Here is an 18,463-nt window from a genome sequence, read left to right as displayed (position 1 = left end):
TAAACAATGGTAGAGAAAATAGTAAATAAGTACATATATTATCAGATTTCTTAAAAAAATAGCCTATTCCATACAAAATTAACCATATGCAAATGCACTGTGCATGTGTGTTTTTTTAAAGTCTTTTTAAAGAAATTTGTCAAGACTTTGGACACATCCGCCGCTCCATTTAAAACTGCGTCAAACTTAATTGCCTTTAAATTTTGTACGATAAATCACATCCCGGAGACGAGCGAGCAGGAAAATGGACACATTTTTGGGCGATGATGGTCTTGTTAATATGTTTTGGTGTTATTCGGATTTAAGATTATCATCCGGTACCGGTATTTTTCAGTGAACAGAAACATCATGAAACAACCTGCTACTTTGTTTTCATCAGTTAGCATGGGTAATGACAATTGACAGTCAGCACGCCTGTGGGTCGAAAGGTCCCAGGTTCGAATGCTACTCGTGCGACATAAGTTTGTATACCAATCTGACTCATGTATAGTAGTTCTCATCGTCCACCACTTGCTTCCGGTGAAGGAAAACATCGTGAGGAAACCTGCACACTGGTTGATTCTTGTTAACTTGTGTGTGAAATGGAGAAGGCAATGTTAAACCACTCCATTGATAATGCCAAGAAAGCTGTTGCGTATGTTTCATTCCACGTAACAACCACTACCCTCAGCCATGAGGAATACGAATAAGATGGGTAATGAAGAAGGAATCAACAAAAAACGAAATGCAATGCCAAACCACTAAGACAGACTAGATAACAACTGTTAATTAAGTTAATTAGATTTTCCTGAAATCTTTACAGACACTTTCTTTGTTGTAGAGAGAACTGTGAGAAAATATAAGAAAATTAGTAAAAATTATACTTCTAATTATATGTACATACAAAAACCAGTTCGTGTCATATGACGATGTGTTGCTGGATGGCAGACGTGGAAAAGTTTTGAAGATAATTGCGTTAAGGCTGAGTAAACAAGATATTTAATTTTATAATATTTTTTTATTTGGTTCTATATTAACACCATTTCTAGACACAGTTCATCAATATTTTGAAATTAATCAAAATATAATACATTTACTCGAAAATACTCTTCAAAATGTTTGGCCCAAGCATGGTGCAGCATCATAATAACATATGTAATTGACTTAAGACATGATTACGTACGTTTTGTACGTTTTGTACGTTTTGTATATATATATATATATATATAATACTTTTTTTTGTCATTTTTTTTTAACATATTAATGATGTGAATTAATCCTCTTAATTTTGAATATATGTATAAGACCTACATTTGTTATTGGTCGTCTTTGGAGTAAAGGCCGCGCCGCGCCACGCGATTGGAAGTCGGCAGTAGACTTAGTTTAAGTAATTTTTTTTGACGTCAATAAGTGATGTATATCATCCTATATTGAATAAAGAGTTTTGAATTTGAATTGAATTTGAAAAATATAATCAAGCATGGGGTCAACTTATTTATTATATAATAATCGTTAAAACCTCTCTTGCCAAGCCAAGAATAGGGAAAACTGGTACATCCAAACAGATTTAGATGCAAGTCTAATAGATCAAACATACTAGACGAGACGATGTTAAATGTGCGCATCACGAGATGCACCGGGCTAACTTCAGCAACAGCTGTAGATTCAGCCGACGCGGTCGGGGTCAATGCCCACTCGTATTTTCAACATGTGCCCGGCGTTTTCCGCGTTCCTTTGGAAAGCGTTCGCCTGTCACTCCTACGGGACCAGTCGGCAGTCTTCGGAGATCTTCGGGTTGAATTTTCGGCATTCTTATGAGCTATGTTCAAAATTTTCAACTGATTATGGCAGCAAGGGTCATCCCTTTGGTCTACAATTTCACCAAATGGATTACCCTTGCCACAGATTGTACAATACTGGAAGTATTGTAATTTTATACCTATTAAATAAATAAACAGAAAGGTACCTACCAAAAACTGTATCAAAAAATTAACAAATAATTATGCATTTGTATTTCATGTTTTTTCGGTTTTCCAAGAAAATAGACTTAATTTGACGTTCTCTAAATTTACTGTACAAAATTAATAATGAAAAGTTGATGAATGCTGGATATTGATACTCACTCGCTATCAATCCACTAAACAATGTTATCGATATCCGGAACTGTAATGACCATATAATGAGTCAAGGGCAACGATGTTAAATTATGATCAAAAGGAGCAAGATTTAATATCATTATGTTGACATTTCACTGAATGTATTTATTTATATCCTGCGAATCGCGTAATTTGATGAGGTAACTGAGACTGGGGCTCCGTTCCTGTAGGAATTTCGTCATACAAAATACTATGTGCCATTTCAGATTGTATTCTAGGCATCTGTATATACAATTTCATAGAAATCTGCACCTACTGTATGCTTTTCCATCCACGTATTCTGCGGTTGTGGAATGAGCAAAAATAAAGAGTAGTGCACGGTTCCGTGGATTTCTCTAGAGACTTCAACATGAAGTTCTTCAAAAAGGGCTTAACAGTTGCAGGCGTCCATAGGCTGCGGTGACCACTTCCCATCATGTAGGCTTCAAGTCTGGTTGCGTGCTCAGTAGAATAAAAACAATGCTCAATATTCTGACAATCTAGAATGCCGAAGACTATACGATTGAGAACTAAAAATATAAAAACGGACACTGGTCTGCAATGCTTCATGTCTAAAGAACAAACCGGGAATACTCAGGTGATAGAGAAAGAGCATATAAATAGACTATAGATTTAAATAAAACTGAGATAGTTAGAAACCTTGCCAGAGTGGAATCAAGACCGGGTGATATCACCGGGGTATCCAATGTCACGGCCATAGCAAACTTGAGCTCTTGTTTGATAACATTATCTGCTATATTATTGTTGTCACTGCCTGTAACAATAATATTTTGTCTCGATTTCCTCCGAGGCGCATACGTTGAGGTAGTATGTGTAGGTGATCGTACGATATATTGTCATAACATTGTGTTAATCGCATATAAAATACGTATTGAATTACTCTAACCATGTGATCAACATATCCACAACTAGATGGATTTAAACCATGTAGAAACAATTACTACGATTGCGAAATAAAGATTAATACGTACTTGACAAGCTTTAATAATTGTATAAAAGTACATGCTATATTTTGAGGAAATTCTTATAAAATACATATTTTTCAAATATTGCTTATACTAGTGCACTAATGTGAGGAATTCGCACATTTGTGACAACCTTTATGAAACCTGACATAGAAGATAAAATCCAGAGACTAAAGTGCCGCCTGCGCTGATGCGACGTCGTCTTACGAAAATCGCCAAATGTAGGGAACAAAATGTCTGACCATGCCGTCACTTCCGCCTGCTCCTCGCAGAACGGGCCAACCCTAAAATTGCAACTTGATGACTTGCGTGACGGCAAACACACACACGCAAATGAAAGAGATAAAGAATAACTAGATTAAAGAGATAAAGAAGTAAACGTAAAAAAAAACATATACAAAACTTTGAGACTTGCTCTGCAAGTAAGATGATTGAACAAAAATTACAATAACTGAGATCCTTTTGGAATTCAGCTAAATCATTGGCCATAATATCTTTGTAATAATGTCTTGGTTGCATGTTAGTTGCATTCGCACAGATGCACTGTTTATGGTTTCGTAACTGATGGCTCCGGTATGCATGAGTCACGGCCGGCCAAGTTCATTGTCGCCCGTCCGAACTTGAACTCGCTCCGGTAAATGCAGAGCTACTCTAAAAGATACGCGATGCGATATCCCATCTTGTTTTAATTGGTTTGTATATAAATAAATAATAATAGTGATCTGATCAGCCCGGTGGTACATAAACTCTTAAAATAACAAAATCGTTTACTTTCGGTTTCTTTACTTTATTTTGATAACAAGACTGGTTATGGTCATAAAAGTTTCTGGCAAAAAATCTGGTTTAATTATTACAACAACTAAAAAGAAATCTGTTTGTTATACCTATAGATATAGCATCGATAAAATTAATTCATATGTCCCTGGGCCCCGACGCTTAATCGCAAAGGAAATTCATTCAACCAGAAAGGTCGTTCATCGCATAGCTTTGACTGTGTCACCGGCTGGTCGAATGTTATTGATAAGACCGGTAAACACAAACGGCACAATGGCCTGTACACAGCGGCGTGACAATGACTCCTGGCTCCCGATATCCACATGTAGCGATAACAGACCAATCACTTCATTGTTTACACGCTAATGACAAGCGACGCTGTTATGAAATGTTTATAACGGCAATCACTTGGCGACAACGATCGAAGATCTAATGTAACACGATACAAATTACCGTAGATAAATGTATAATCAGTGTGTTTTGGAAACGATTACGACATCACATAGAATATTTTGATAACATTTAGTAACAATAAGCGTCAGTAAGTATAAAATGTTTATAGCGCTAATCAATTGGCGACAAGAAGTCACAATATATGTAACAAAATACAAATTACCGTAAATAAGGTATGAATCAGTCTACTAAGATAGCCAGGTTAACATAGAACATTGTGATAACGCAACTGACGCAGCTGTATGAAATGTTTATAAAGCCAATAACTTGGCGATTAGAAGTAAAAAATGTAAATACAAAATATTATGAGTGTCAATGATCTGAAAAGTATAGAATAAAAAGGAAGAATACGCTTTGGTGCTGAGGATGTTACCCCGGAAAAGCGCCAGTGAAGGAATTGGGTGGGCGGCTGAGTGTTCTTCATTTATTTTATAATATTTTCCTGCTTTAGCGTTGTTAGGTAAATTGTTCAAAATACACATAATCCTTACATACATAAAAAAGTCTTCTGTCTTCTGTCATCTGTTTGTCTGTTTGCGATGAACTCTAAAACTACTGCCCGGATTTTCATGCGGTTTTCACCATTAGATAAAGTGACTCCTGGGGAAGGTGTAGGTCAATTATTATTTTTTACCCGAGCGAGGCCGGGACGTGCCGCTAGTTACATAAAATATCTCGACCAGCAGTTGATTGACAAAAATGTTTTATCGGTCGGTAAACTCAAGTAATGCGTCATTATTGCAAATATGGTAATAAAAGTTGATGAGAATAAAATCAGTAATATCTTTGTCGCTTACAAAAAATCCTAAGGCACTATGACTTAGGTTATACCTTAAGTCCTTTTTATAGGTACCTAAATTAAATTCAAAGAGTGGCTCAATTAATTTAACCTGACTGGGCTTGGACTGCAGAAAACAATATTGCTCATTAGAGGTACCTATATTTAATTTGACACGAATATAATAATGATAGTAACACGTGCGTTGGAACAATCAGTTGGTGATATCACCGCTGACGTTACCTAAATTCCGAATCTAATAAACACACTGACTGGTACCAATGTCAAGTCATTGACCTGCGGCCATGACAGTTCAGTGTGGTTCAGGGTTGGCATGATTCAATCATATTTATGTAAATACCTTCATTTGTATGAACTGAGACGATCGGTAGACATACATTACTTATTTTTAACACCAACACTAAAATACATACATATAAAGCTAGTAAAGTGTTTTCCCCAATTCTGTATAAGGTATAACGTAATTGCAATTGATATTAAAACAATATTATGTATTTATTTTCTTAGTATAGGTACCTACTTGTAAACTACGATTTGAAAGTCCTCTTTCACGATATGCAACTTAGTCAATATATAGCAATTCTATTGAATTCCCTTTTAGAACCGATGAACAATGAATTTTATTGTTTTAAACGTCACATTCATAAATAGACGACGCGTATTTTAAATCGTAGTTTATCGTAGAGCATTGAACTGAGGATCGTGGTATGTCGGGCTTGTATTTAAATTGACGCGAACATATATACATAATGTGCTTAATTGAAGATGTTTATATATTTGGAACTTTTGAAGTATTCGAATATTCGTCTGTGACATGTCAAATCTTAGGATTGTACACTTTATACAGTGGCCGAACGAACATATTCCGTAAATATGGTTAGCTAAAACTGACCACATGATTATAATTCCTATTTATGTAAACAGATAATTTGGCTTTGCAACGACACAATGTGTTAGCCCTTATATTAGTAAAGCGAACATTTGTAGATATCTAGGTAGATTGAAAATTGACACCAACCCATTCTTGGTATATTTCAATTTATAATGGTCAATTTGGTGTAATCTACCTAACATTATCTGTGGTTTGATGTGGGACTTCAATTACAAATCCCAAAACAAATATGTATACAGATAAAAATATTTGCAGGGGTAACGTGCCATACCTATCTGCGCGATAAAAAGTGTCATCGAGCGCGCTTACAGACCTATCATCGTATATATTTTATTGATTACCCTATCTTTATTATTACATCATTTACTTGAATGTACTTGGTAAATTTTATTTGTGAAAATTTAAATGAAAAAATGTAAGCCCCAATGAATAAAAAATGTTTTATTAATTAAGTAGGCTTAGACCTACTCAGGATTCATGCAATAGGTAGATACGATTTAATAGTATCAAATAAACAAGTAAATTTTCGATGACTACCTACCTATATGATATTAGATAATTAAATATGAAAATACTGCGTGTTCTGCTAATCTTCCAGTGTCAAATGTATTCAACTATATTCTAGTAATAAGTAATAGAATCCCAAGTGCAAATCACTAAACAAGTCATAAACGATTGAGTTATTCGAGACAAGATCATCCAAACATGAATTCCAGTTACACAATACCTTGACGTGGGTGGTCGAAACTGCATCCGAAATCCGAATGTCACTTATCACGAAAGACAATGTGGAGCGAGTACTGCGGTTTGGCCGAAGGTGCACGATAAATAAACGCACACGAGATTCGGAGTTCACTTGCGGACGATCGCGGGGCCAACGACCGTCCTTAGCACAGCTGCGCGGAACTCACCGATGTCGTGTCATCTCACTCTAGCAGACATAACGCCTCACACAGTTTTCCATACGATTATTCAAATCAATTACCCTACCGTTTATAAATACGGTTTATTACGCTGGAACCAATCGTCACATTTATTTAATTTTGGTTTTGATGGAGTTGTAAGTTTGAGTAAAGTTATTATAACCAGTTAGGTATTACCTACCAACCAGTTAGGTATTACCTAACTGGTGGGTCTGTGAAAATAAATAGCACTTCCGCTTATGAAATATAATAAAAGAAAATTCTTGAGTCATTTATCAACTTGAGTAGGGTACCTAAGTATATTGTAGGTACGACAAATATTATAGTGTTAAAACTTTCAATCAAATTGGAACAAGGACTACATAACTTAGTCTATATCTATAGTAGAGACGGTAGAGTTGTATCATAATGATCTATACGAAAAATAATATTATACCTACCTATTATACCTATATATTATACCTACTTAAATAGAGTAACGGAAATGTAGTTTTCTTGTGAAAGCACACATTTAGTTTGTAAATTACCTATATAGGTAGGTATATTATTGATTCTGCTCGAAATTATTAGCCGTTGGATTTCCTTCATAAATAGGAAACGAAAAGTCATGGAAATGGGAAACAATAATAAATATGACAGTGAATAGTGCGGTGAACGCACCTGGCCTGCGATGTGGCGATGAACCCGCGGCCGGCGCGCCCGTGACGTCACCGTCTCGCGCGCGTCTGCGTCGCCGTGTCATCGCTCCGCTCCCGTGCGTTGCTTCTTCCGGGTTGCTCCGACCATTGAGGTGTGAAATGACCTTTGCTGCGTAATCTTGTCTATATTTAGACCATTTCGTATTCGTGATGTACGAGTTTTCTAGCAATATTTGCTCGTTTACACGTAATGACGCCATAGCACGCATCCGCAGAAAATATGGTTTCTTGGACATTATTTATCTAAAATGGTCACCATATATTAATATCCTTAATACATACTGTGTATATTTACCGGGTGACTGCTATAGGTAGCAATCACATCGAAAAGCACTTAGAACTAGAGTTCAAAAACTATAAAGTGATATATAGGCCGATAAATTACAATAAATGTCTAGAGATCAATGGAATAAACATTAGTTTGAGCTAACGTGAGTTTGATCATATTGGATAAATGGAGGATGCACTACACGCCCGATGGAGCAGCTCGCAATGCATTCGAAACTAACAGTGGTAAGCCGGCTTTGGCTAAACCCGGTCCGTTCTGTCGAGAAAATCCCTCAGATCCCGCCAGATAGAGGTAAATGAGCACTTGAGTCCTGATTTATCCTAAGTCAAACGGTGCTAAATGGACCAAGATCCTATAGTACTTAGTATTGGCCAAGATATCACTATTTAAAATGTGTCTGTTTTTGTTAAGGTACAGAATGTACGTACGAACGAATATATGCTGAATCAACTAAGCATTTAGACAAGACCAAGGCTAAAATGCCATGCCCATCTGAGAGTTTTTCTTATGTATAAGAGGCAATTTAATATTCTATGAAAGACAATAAATAAATGAAATAAATATATTAGGACAAATCACACAGATTGATCTAGCCCCAAAGTAAGTTCGAGACTTGTGTTATGGGATACTAACTCAACGATAATATATTTTATAACAAATACATATATCATTAAATAAATCGTATTGATTAAATATTTGTTAAATTATGTATTTTTTTATTTACTTGACTGTACTAAGGGACAATAACGTCATCAGTTGGAGCACGGGACCTTAGAAGTCCCCGTGCTTCACCCAGGTGGAGAACTTAGGTGAAGCACGGGTCCGGACCCATGTAGCCGGGCCAATCAGAAAAAGATTATTTTCCATCATGACCCGACCGGGGATCGAACCCGGGACCTCTCGGTTCAGAGGCAAGCACTTTACCACTGCACCATCGAGGTCGTCAAATTATTTGTATTGATCATTTCAAACTTGGCTATATTAATTTCTAGATGATAAATCTATAAACACATTATGGCACACGGGATCACATTCTCGACGTGTAAAAGATATCGTTAGTAGCATGTTGGGAACGTCCTTCACCTCAGCTACCAATACACTATTCTATTTTATATTTGAGGAAATGAGTAAGGCCTAGCGTGCCTGGGATCTTGTCTAAATCATCAGCCTTGTTATACCAGGTCACCGATGATAAGGCAATAGCGACTCTGCAATATGGAGCCCAGCAATCACAAATATTGTAGTTATTAATTTGTTATCTTACGGTTTCCACGATTTATTGTGTAACCCTTAATAAACTGGTTATAATTGCAAGTAAAAATCTATGACGGTTACGACACATATATTTTTTATAAGTGTTATCTAAATAGGAAGGAGGAAGAATATTTTAGAACTTATCTTAATAAACGATACGGCTTTAGGTACTACTTCTCAACCGAATTGCACAAGTTTATCTGATATAAAAAAGGCACACCACAACGGTGTGCATTTACTGTTTGTACAAATTATGGTGTGAATAGCAAATAATAATAATAAAGGCGAACTTATAATCCTTATGAAATAAAAATAATATACAAACATAATTATAGAAAATACAGAAACAAGAAGAAATCCAAATAGAGTCAATGGTCGGGAAAGAGCTTTCTAACAGCTATCTACAATAATATATTGATTGCAATGTGCAATTTACTTTACGGTCTTATTTATTGTGTTTTTAGAAATGATTACAACGATTATATATTTATGAATATTGATGCTACAGACAGACTTACTATGACGAGAATAAAAAATTTCAATAACAAACGAACATTTCTATTTTCACCTCATTATTGTAATTTAAGCATTACAATTCAGATTAAAAGACTTCAAAATGCATGGAGGACATACCGTGGACAGCAGTCCTTGCTGGGAACCGAAATTTTGTGGATGTATCGCAAATTCACTTAATTTTCCTGTAGTGAAAAGATCGTCCATGCCATGAGTCACGTGTGAAAGCACAGTTCACTTTCATACATTAGTGAGATCCGAACAATCAACTATTCCCTTCAGAGACGCAATCTGCAATTATTGCTTCGTTCGGAGAAAGGCAATAAATGCAATTTCGATACAAAGCTAATAAGTTCATACTTGTCTGAACATTCAAAGGTATAAATAAGGCGACGTTCTCACACACAGCAATAATATGTTCGTCAACTACAGAATGCTCCGTCCCACAAATCATATCATTTAGTTAAACTTTCCTCTAAAAATAATTGAGTAATATTGTGATTAATATCCTCTGTAATCGCTATAACACATGAAAACAAAGTATCTCTAAGAGTGAAGAATTATTATATAAGAAGAATTATTTATACATTTTTTTAAATATACATCGATATTACGAATTTTGATATGAACACTTTACATCCAAAGTCAGCATGCATTAAAATGCATTTAGATTACAAAATTTATGGATCACAACACGTGGGCAATAAATACTATTCCTCATATCCCAATCTTATGATTCTCTAATGTGTACTAGGTTTAATGACGAGTGAAAACATCGGATCTCTCCGCAATGTTACGTAGTTTAGATTTCCTAATGCAATATAATTCTGCAGCGCGCATTCAGAGTGAAAGTCAAATGCGGAAGAGCCACGCTGCACTGCGCCCGCGCCGGTAGGCTAATGCACAACAAAGCGGCGTTGGCTCTTGCACTATTATTTATCTATACTATAGTTAGTTGATAGACATTCTGTATATATATTTTGTGTTTGAAAGATATATACAAATATTATTATATTTATTTGTTAAGAATGTAGGTATATAACGAAAATAATATTATATTTATATAAATTAACATTTTAATCTAGCCATGATTCTTCTTTGTGTGGACTTTGAACGAACTCGTAAAGAAAAAATTAATTGTTTTTTTAATGCACCTATGATAGTAATCATCGCAGCTTATATGAATCCCTGCAATCGTTATTATTTAAATTCAAACATCATTTATTTATTTATCGCTATCAAACCAAGATTCATCAATATATTATGGACGAGATTGTCACTAGCACAGAGCAAAGCATTTGCCCATTCTGTGGGCACTAATTGTACTGCCTTAAGCTGGCTTTGATATTTATTACCCACTGGACAGGTACAGCAACTAACGGTACATAAATTGAACTCTTGGACTTTATAGGTCAAATATTTGTTTCTAAGATCATATTTTACGAATTGAGAGCAAGGTTTTTAAATTACAATGCAATTATCTATAACTTTTATGTGTTTAAGATACAACAATACCTAGGATTATTAAATTTTTAACAGATATCATATTATATTTTACGTTACTTTCCTAGAGGTAGCGCTTGGTACAAAGGACGGTGGGATGGGGACCTCAGTCTCACACATGTCACCAGAAAGTGGCGCTAGCCATAAATTTATTTAATGTAGTCGGCCAGAGAGCTGCCGGAATAACTTTGTTCAATGTGCAATGGGCAAAAATAATAAAACGCTATGAAAAATAATTGGATTGGATATGATAGCGTGCAGTAGTGCATCTCAGACCGTTACAGATGCGGCGCTTGCGATGGTTTGTTTCCGGCCGGTGAGAGTCATGACGCGCCGTCGAAGTCGAAAGTAAAACCGATGATGAGCGCGATGACCCCCCATCCGACCATAAGCGAGAATATTTCGCTTTTCATACCTCGAAAGTGGTCTAGACTTTGATAGATCTGCGTGAAAACATTTATAACTACTACCGTAGAAAGCGATTAAAAGGCTAGATGGAAAATGCTAGGAAAATGTACCTATGCTTTTACATACCTGTATAACGTCTTAATTATTGTATTTGACGAATAACAAAAACAATACATATCAATGAACGACATTTTCATATTTAGGAAAAACTAACGCTGGTATTTCCGCTCTAGATTTCATTTTTATGTATACCATATAACATCAAAACAAAATAAAATAAGCGATAACATTAATTTATCAATATCTATGAACATGCCACAAGCCTCGTCGCAAAACACAGTTACGTATCTAACGTTTCCGCATGTGAGCAGGAAGCAACACTTTCCCTTTTGCCCAAGTGCAGCAGCCGAACACTATGCACCAGTATAATCCGACTGATCTGTAGCGCATCTAATGCGGAACGGATGCACACACAATCCGAACTTTCCAAATCGATAGGCCTATAATGCAGTTAAATAACAAATGAGGTTAAGTGTTCACTGTTTTTCCATGCGTGGCGTGGCAGCTGCTAAGCATTTGAATTAAGGGTAATACATGAAACATAAGGCATGTGTGCGACCTTCCTATCAGGAACTCTTCTGTTCATAAACTAGATAAAAATATCATTATTGTAAGAAATATGAATGGCTTCTGAAATTATAGAGGAACAATACTTACAACCAGTTTTCTAATATATATAAATGAACTGGAGAAAACTTTGAATTGATTTGATTATTATGTTATTTTACGTATACGTTAAATTTGACCCCCTTCCGTGTGCATTTAAGAGCGATTCATAAATCATTCGTTATTGCAAACAACCGGTTATGATAAATCAGCGAATTGTTCATCTCTGGACAAAAGAAGAGTTAAATTGTTTCATTCCAGTTTTGCAGAAACAAGTTTCAGCTGAATTCCCGAAGCAAGTAGCAGGGTGGTATAATACAGACGAGTAGGCGCCTTTATTTGACCTATATACCATCGGCGGACATTGACCCCATGGCGGAGACTCGTGCGGCGGCCCTGATGGCCCGCCCGTGATGGAGACTAAAAAGATATTTGTGAAGCTCAGGAAATTGCGACAGCTAATTATGAATTCTATTTCGAATTGTGGAACACTGAACACTAACTGATTTTTGACAATATCCAATTAATTTGAATAATATCAGTAAGTAATTCATATAGTTTGATGGCTTTTAATTTTGACTCTATCATTTACATTTTCCTGTAGTTTATTCTATTAGAAACCGTTAGTTGATTCCACAAATCGCGATTATTGCTGCTAGTTTATAAAATATCGGATAACGTTATTAATTTTAATCGCATTTAAACAGTTTAAACAGCAAGTATTGTCCTCAGGGCTGAGAATAACAAAGATTTTTTTCTCATCAAGAAAATTGAACGAACATCCTAAGTACATTAAACTGAAAACTAGATTGGGTCAGACGTGTCCCTGGCGATCGTTGATCGGGTTCCATTGGATTCAAAATGGATTGATTGTGGAAATAATGGCATTACGAAGGCGTCAGACTTCAGGCCGCCCCAGATTCGGGGGTCGCCGTCCGGACGTGAACTCTGCACTCCGTTCGATTGCTGTCGCCCTGGTACAATTTTATCATCCCATATTTTTATTAGTTCTGTCAATACGTAGATTGGAAATATATTTTCATCTTAATAATAATTTTATTACGATTGATTGGCGTTCCATAATAATAATTTGTCGTTCATAATGGTCAATGTTCACAATGGAGTTTAATTCTTGTGAAAATTTGAAGTATTTTTTAAATAATTACCAATCAATTACAGAGTAGGTACCAATAATGGTAACATAGGTATCATATTAAATTTGAAATGCAGATTGTGTGAGTGTAATATGAGGTATGAAACATAAGTAAATATTTACTTATCAGAAAACTAAGAAAATTATGACCGTAGATATGGGACATGGAAATGGTAAATTAAGTACTTATGGTAGTATAACACGATAAGCAGTTGAAACAATGGTCGGCATATTGAGGTCGCTGTGGACCTTACGGCTACGCCAGGGGAAAACATTAACCTAGTATCACGTTTGTGATAACGCTAAATCTAAATTTAAATCGCAAAAGGTTATATAATCATTTTAATAATATAGGTACAAACTTTTGCAAACCTGCATTCTTTGATTAGCCTAAACTTTTAAAACCAATTTAAAAGACACAATTTTTACAATCTTCAAAACTTCTAAAGTCAATTGTGGAACGCATATACGAGTATATCTAATTAAATTTGCATCTTTTATTAAATTTTCTGCAGAAATAATTGATTTAATGTTTTCCGTAAAAAATAATCCGACAAAAATACCTATAGACAACAGATGAAACACAATCTTTGTAGATCACGAAATTTCACACACACTTAGGAATTGAAATTACTGTTATTTATCCATAATCAATGCATACATGGTTGTGAATATTTGAAATTGTCGTAATCTGGTTCCAAAATAACGCTTATATTTCACAATGTAATATAGAGTGTACCTATCATATAATAATACTTATTGGCTTTAACAAGATCAGAAAAACAAGTAAGTATATACTTACATGGTTACAAAGTGGGGAGCGTTGCTAATCTAGCTGACCTATATAATGTGGCCGGTGAAAGACCTCGTAAACTACTGCCGCCAGTGCATTATTCCCGCAACAATAAACCGCGGTGCATCATTCACGCGACTCTCTCACCTAATACCCTAGCAATAGATGACATATCGGCATGAAATTACACATAGCACACGACTAATGCGAGCAGATATAGAATAACTAGCTTCATGGAATAATTTAGTTTAGAACACATTTATAGCTCAACTAATTTCTCAAATCGGGAACATGCACTTCCCAGTACTTCGGCTTAATCTATACTTATCCTTATTCTTTACCGACTATTCAAGTGAAACTGAACTTACGAATTTCCTTCTGAAGCCGTAGCCTGACCGACTATATGAATAGTTACATAAGGTTTTCTAAAGTTAACCTATACAAACACAAACTCAAGGAGAAAATAATGGACTAAAAAATTAAAATAAATATTACAAATGCGAAAGTTTGTGAGGATGACTTTCCAACGGGTGCGAAGCCCTGGGGCCCAACTAGTATTTCATATACTACGATTTGTTAATTATTTGCTCAGAGTACAACGCCAAGGTATCAAACGATTATTTAGGTCTCATTTTCACAGAGAAATGGCAAATTACGTGTGGAAATGACAGTTTGTTTAAATGAACAACAGAATTTGTCGCTATTTTTTAAATGTATTATTCTAATGTATTAAATTATTTCAATGTATACAAATGATCACATAAAAATAAAGGTCCAACAAATCTAGAACTTCAAATTGAAAGTCAACTACGTCCACGAAAAATGTCGTAAAGGGCCCTGCTCTCATTGTGAGATAGAGAAGGCTATGAACTATTACTGACCCATGGAAGTGCTATATACTTATTTAGGTTACACTTACTAGGATATGATCCTTGGCTAAATAATTATCACTTTTCCACAATGGAGGTTAAAGAGAACCGAAATCATTAATGAGAATGAAGTATCTTTCTCCCTAAAGTCTTTTCAAGACATGTATATAATGTGTGTCTTTTTAATATGTGTAATAATAATACAAATATATTACGGTCAAACTGAAATGAATTTTAATATTCCACAATTTTGTAAATTATATATATCCATTTTAGACTCGAAGCTGAAGTTCACAATGGAAGAGAAAGCCATGCGATCTTAATTAAAAGATACACCATTTTCATTTTGAATTTGAAACATGATACTTCACAACAATGAAAGTATTGTAATATATCGAAATATCATTACAAAAGATAACTATCTACGGTAAGATAAGGAAATACTATCCTTATTCTTATACACGTTATATAACAAAGTCCTCTGCCGCGTCTGCCTATCTGTTAGCGATAAACGCAAGTACCTATTAAAGCACGGATTTTCATGCGTTTCAAATAAGTTCAAATAACCCGAGATATTGTCAAAAATTACGCACGCACGCGCAAAGGACGCACACAATAAACGCGGACGAAGTCGCAGGCAAAAGCTAGTCAACAATAAATTAGCACTCAAAAGATAATATTATTTGTTTGATTGTTCATCACTTGATTTTAAATAAGTACAATGCTTGTAAGGTGCATTCGCCTCCATTATTAAAATTGAAGTAGCTTGTTCAAGCTGGGCGTGCTATTGGCCTATGTAGGCAGAACGAGGGCGGGCGCGAGCCATCATCATAAAATTTATCATTTACGCTCAACGAAATATTATTGATTATATTGTAATGCATATCGTTTTATGTAGTCCTGAGTAAGGTCACAGTAACATTAAACTAAAGTAAATAAATTTAATTAATAATTTTAATTGATAATTTTAATTTAAGTATTAGGTATAAAGATATTATTGAAAAAATACTTACATTTTTATTATTGTGCCGCGTTTTTATTCGTTCAGCCTTTTTCCTTCATCTCTAGAAGACCGGAGTGAAGTGAGACGATTTTGGAACTGTTGATAAAAAACAATGCAATGATTATCCAATCACAATACTTTAGCAGATCTTCTAGGAAATTTCTTCGCTTGAGACATTGGTGCTGATGGTGCTATTCACATCGGTATTCTGAGTTTTGCTTATATAAATGAAATGAAGATTTTCATATTACATTTTAGTAAAATTTTATTATTACCTACCTTATTACAGGCCTACAAAGAATTGCATCATCACCTACTAAGAAAATTATAAAAATGCGGAATTATTAGATTGTCAATTAATTTACACATCTGAACCGTTGAGTCAGAGAACCATATTGGCAAGGGAATTTTAATATATGTGAAAATTTACTAAAAGTTACTTTAAAGGCAACCTCTTCGACCTCACAGCAATGTAGAGTGTTATGTTTCAAGACCCGATTTTCTTCAGCTTTTCTTTACACAGCGTAATTGGCTTCTGAGCATTTAGTTCCTACTAACTTAACTACTTACTTGTTTTTCTTGTGTAATAACATCATATCCCCTTTTTTCCTAAAAGCTAGTAAGTTTCAGTTACTATAGTAAAAAAATCAACACCTGAAAATCTTAACACAGCAGTAGAGTCCTTTGCAGCATCCCAAACAAAATCCTTCGATATAACAATCCTTGCTTGCAAGTCACTATATCCACTATCATACACATAAACGGTCACAATCCACTGAAAAGATCACTAGTCTGAAAAGAAGATCACGTCACTATTATAGTTCTCACTACAGAGGCAAGTACGAGGGTAGTAGATAAACATAGAAGGTGTCGGAACAATAGCGGTGCGGCAGGGGCGCAAGCATACGAGCGCACGGCGCGCCGGCACAGCGGTGACTGACCGACACACTGCCGCACACACCCCGCCTGGAGCACTCCTGCGGGACCCTCGCCGGGAACAGGAACGGTCGGACCCACAACCCGGCGTTTTCCTCACGCGAACCACAAAAATTTCAGATCCGTCATTTTCATCCACTCTCAATAGCAGCGCAGCACATGAAATTGTGAAGAAATCAAAATTGACAATTGATAATCAAAACTTGACAGAGACGTTTATAATAAGTAAATTTTGATATTCACAGCTCAAGTTCCAAAACATTCATAATTTAACAATATTTCAACATGTTTAATATCGTCTTCCCATTTCATTTCATTTCATTAACATGTGATTTTGGGCGTTGAATCACCAATTTCGTCTTTTGATGATACAGGCAAAAACAGGGTATATGTCATTGACCTCCTTTGCAGAGACAATAACAATGCTTCGTGATACTCATTCAACCAATATTCACTGTAGAATGGAAATAGGTAGCTTAGATATAGAAGTCCCAAGAGATAAAAATAGTTTTAGCATTCTCAAGTTTGTGGATTATAAATACCACGAGCTATTAGGTATTATATACTACAAGCTGCAAGTAAAATCCGTTTATAATAGAACAAAATAACATAAAGAGTAATTTTGTTAATTGTCCTAAAATTTTGACTATATCAATAGGGCAAAAATAACGTATAAGGCATTTTATAGAAATATAAAAAAAATAAACATGTAAAATATTAAAAATATATACGAGTATTTCTTATCACAGTACAAGTTCTCTTTAGCGAGCATAATAACGATATACCTACCTAGGCGGCGGCAATACACTTAGGTAGAGATGTAAGACGCCTCTACCTAACCGCGGCCGGGTACCTATATATTTGATATATAATATACCTATGTATAATATGTAATACTGGGAATTTTTTTATAAATTCCCCGTATTGGAAAATACCAGGCATAGAAATACCTGTCATTTTCCAATACTGATAATTTTTTAATGATAAAGTACCTATAGACTATTCAAAGGCTAGCTATTACTGAAACAATCTTCCTCGTTTCCAGCTTAAGCTCCAAGGAAATATCGTAGCAGTACCTTATAGCCCATTGCTCAGTCGTGCTCTGTTGCGACGACGCAGCACGTTGTAGCTCCGTTGTTTTGTATAAGTTTTGACACTGACGTACGTTGACATACGTTGAAACGAATGTCAAAACGACCAGCCGCGACAATGAGCAATGGGGCATCGCTCTTAAACACATTACTATGTGAGTAATTATAGTTATCATTTCCGTTTAGAAAGCCAATTGTCAAATTTCCTATTATAGTTAATTTATGATATTATTGAAATTGAAACTTAAAAATAAATCAAATTACATAATAAACTTTCTCAAGTTCTGTCTGTTGGTGGCTGGTGGACAAGCACATCCTCATGGCGAACTGAAATCGGAAAAGCCAT

At 35.4% G+C, this 18,463-nt stretch overlaps 1 protein-coding gene across 1 annotated transcript in view; it reads right to left on the bottom strand.

Annotated features, from left to right (window-relative positions):
* The window catches only part of Hr4 (Hormone receptor 4), an 88,028-nt gene extending 71,034 nt beyond the window's left edge, over nt 1–16,994 (bottom strand). The window contains exons 1-2 of the mRNA XM_053745066.2: nt 16,745–16,994; nt 16,101–16,186 (exon numbers count right to left, since the gene is read on the bottom strand). The gene's annotated coding sequence lies outside the window, so the exon portion shown is untranslated. The remainder of the gene's footprint in view (nt 1–16,100; nt 16,187–16,744) is intronic.
* Nucleotides 16,995–18,463: the final 1,469 nt, after the last annotated feature.

This window comes from Plodia interpunctella, chromosome 5, assembly GCF_027563975.2.
Source record: "Plodia interpunctella isolate USDA-ARS_2022_Savannah chromosome 5, ilPloInte3.2, whole genome shotgun sequence".
In the NCBI taxonomy this organism is placed as follows: Eukaryota; Metazoa; Arthropoda; class Insecta; order Lepidoptera; family Pyralidae; genus Plodia; species Plodia interpunctella.
This window is presented reverse-complemented; position numbering and strand designations above follow the sequence as displayed.